The sequence below is a fragment of the Oncorhynchus keta genome, unplaced genomic scaffold (genome assembly GCF_023373465.1).
Source record: "Oncorhynchus keta strain PuntledgeMale-10-30-2019 unplaced genomic scaffold, Oket_V2 Un_contig_27048_pilon_pilon, whole genome shotgun sequence".
Classification (NCBI taxonomy): domain Eukaryota; kingdom Metazoa; phylum Chordata; class Actinopteri; order Salmoniformes; family Salmonidae; genus Oncorhynchus; species Oncorhynchus keta.
In genome coordinates this window covers 100-3,542 of record NW_026285306.1, presented here as the reverse complement: position 1 = coordinate 3,542, position 3,443 = coordinate 100, and the positions used below count along the sequence as shown (strand labels likewise).

General features: G+C 36.4%; 1 non-coding gene across 1 annotated transcript; it reads right to left on the bottom strand.

The window, feature by feature from the left end:
* Positions 1-3,066: 3,066 nt before the first annotated feature.
* LOC127922770 (U5 spliceosomal RNA) lies at positions 3,067-3,183 on the bottom strand. The gene has a single exon (XR_008112196.1). It is a non-coding gene; the product is annotated as a U5 spliceosomal RNA (small nuclear RNA).
* Between the last annotated feature and the right edge of the window lie 260 nt (positions 3,184-3,443).

The following is a 3,443-nucleotide window of genomic DNA, read 5'->3' as shown; positions in this document are numbered from 1 at the left end:
ATTCCTGCAGGATTTTTATAGCATGACAAATTTGTGATGGTACCTGCCCATTGAACCATATTGCAAATGCACAGTGACTTTGCAAAAGTGAGAAAACATAAACAAATGGACATGATGAAATCAACACAACGAGTGATGGAAATGTACAACTATCTACTGCCCGGCCATCCTGTGTTCCCATAGCGAGCATTAATATCAGAATGACCGGTAAATGCATTTACAACCATATTTTTATTTTTGGGTTACCAGTTGCACAACAATGCACGTGCATTTGCAATATGATTCTATAGTGAAAAAACATCACCTAATGGACATGATGAAATCAACACAACGAGTGATGGAAATGTACAACTATCACTGCTCGGCCATCCTGTGTTCATCAGACCAGTTAATTTTGCATTTTTGAGCATGTCAAATTTCATATGGTAAATGCACATTGAAACATATTGCAAATGCACGTGCACTTACAATATGATTCTATAGTGAAAAAAAATCACCTAATGGAGATAATGAAATCAACACAACGAGTGATGGAAATGTACAACTATCACTGCCCGGCCATCCTGTGTTCCCATAGCGTGCATTAATATCAGAATGACCGGTAAATGCATTTACAACCATATTTTTATTTTTGGGTTACCAGTTGCACAACAATGCACGTGCATTTGCAATATGATTCTATAGTGAAAAAACATCACCTAATGGACATGATGAAATCAACACAACGAGTGATGGAAAGGAACAACTATCACTGCCAGGCCATCCTGTGTTCATCAGGCCAGTCAATTTCACATTCCTGCAGGATTTTTATAGCATGACAAATTTGTGATGGTACCTGCCCATTGAACCATATTGCAAATGCACAGTGACTTTGCAAAAGTGAGAAAACATAAACAAATGGACATGATGAAATCAACACAACGAGTGATGGAAATGTACAACTATCACTGCCCGGCCATCCTGTGTTCCCATAGCGAGCATTAATATCAGAATGACCGGTAAATGCATTTACAACCATATTTTTATTTTTGGGTTACCAGTTGCACAACAATGCACGTGCATTTGCAATATGATTCTATAGTGAAAAACATCACCTAATGGACATGATGAAATCAACACAACGAGTGATGGAAAGGAACAACTATCACTGCCAGGCCATCCTGTGTTCATCAGGCCAGTCAATTTCACATTCCTGCAGGATTTTTATAGCATGACAAATTTGTGATGGTACCTGCCCATTGAACCATATTGCAAATGCACAGTGACTTTGCAAAAGTGAGAAAACATAAACAAATGGACATGATGAAATCAACACAACGAGTGATGGAAATGTACAACTATCACTGCCCGGCCATCCTGTGTTTCCCATAGCAGAGCATTAATATCAGAATGACCGGTAAATGCATTTACAACCATATTTTTATTTTTGGGTTACCAGTTGCACAACAATGCACGTGCATTTGCAATATGATTCTATAGTGAAAAACATCACCTAATGGACATGATGAAATCAACACAACGAGTGATGGAAAGGAACAACTATCACTGCCCGGCCATCCCGAGTTCATCAGGCCAGTCAATTTTGCATTTCTGCAGGATTTTTGAGCATGTCAAATTTCTTATGTCATTTGGCCCACAAAAAAATTCCTTATGCACAATTTAAAAAAATATATAAAAAAATATGATAATAAAATTGGACAAAAGTATATTCATACAGTTCTTACACATGTGTAATTGACAAAAAAATGAAAGAATTTCAAAAAACGGTCCAGAAAGCACTTTTTTAAGGGTGTGTGAAGTTTTTTACAAAATTTTGACACTTTTGACTTCCTATGAAATCATATTGAAATTGGACAAAACATATTCCTTATGCGCATGTAAAAAAAATAAAATAAATTACGATAATACAATTGGACAAAAGTATATTCATACAGTTCTTACACATGTGTAATTGACAAAAAAATCGAAAGAATTTCGAAAAACGGTCCAGAAAGCACTTTTTTAAGGGTGTGTGAAGTTTTTTACAAAATTTTGACATTTTTGACTTTTGACTTCCTATGAAATCATATTGAAATTGGACAAAACATATTCCTTATGCGCATGTAAAAAAAAAAAAAATTATGATAATAAAATTGGACAAAAGTATATTCATACAGTTCTTACACATGTGTAATTGACAAAAAATCGAAAGAATTTCGAAAAACGGTCCAGAAAGCACTTTTTTAAGGGTGTGTGAAGTTTTTTACAAAATTTTGACATTTTTGACTTTTGACTTTTGACTTCCTATGAAATCATATTGGAATTGGACAAAACATATTCCTCATGCGCATGTAAAAAAAAAAAAAAATTATGATAATAAAATTGGACAAAAGTATATTCATACAGTTCTTACACATGTGTAATTGACAAAAATCGAAAGAATTTCGAAAACAGTCCAGAAAGCACTTTTTATGGGTGTGTGAAGTTTTTACAAAATTTTGACATTTTTGACTTTTGACTTTTGACTTCCTATGAAATCATATTGGAATTGGACAAAACATATTCCTTATGCGCATGTAAAAAAAAAAAATTATGATAATAAAATTGGACAAAATTATATTCATACAGTTCTTACACATGTGTAATTGACAAAAAATCAAAGAATTTCAAAAACGTCCAGAAAGCACTTTTTTAAGGGGTGATAAGTTTTTGAAAAAAATGTCATTTTTTCAAAATTTTACTTTTGGACATTGACTTGGGTTACATATCCACATGAAAACCCCGTGGAGCGATTTGCCCCTGTTGAATTTTTTAAAGTGTTACAACTGGCAATTGCCATATGGCATTTGCAATACACTTTGCATGAATCAACGCCGAATTGGGTGGTATTGGCCAATGTGTATATGGTTTGTCCGATGCCAATGACTTGCCATTCATTTTTGTCCAATACAGGGGGGACTTCCCTTAATCACTCACTCACTCACTCACTGGCATGTGTTTTTTGGAAAAAGTCGCTAATGTATCTTTAAGTCACTATCCTGGCCCACCTCTGTCTGTCGGTCAATTTCTCTTGAAACAAGATAGCGGGCTCTGCAAAGAAGCAAAGCCCCTCCAAAAATACGTTGAACTCGTAAGTGTTCCTCTCCACGGAAGTCTTTAGTAAAAGGCGAAAGGCTTGTGCGTAATGAAGAGAAACCAGAATCGTATGGAAGTCAGAGGTGGGGGCCCGACACACACTCTGTGCACTCTAGGCCGGGTACCCGCGGGTGCTCCCGGAAGCCACTCTTCCAAGTTTTCGAGGGCTGTGGATAAAAAGGTCAGAGACACAGAGACAGAGACACAGCGACAGAGAGAGAGAGAGAGACACACACACACACACACACACAATCCTGGCCCAAATTATTATTTTTTTTTTTAAACAAAAATGGCGGGAAACGGGGGACCCCATTGAAGAGCGCTTCGCC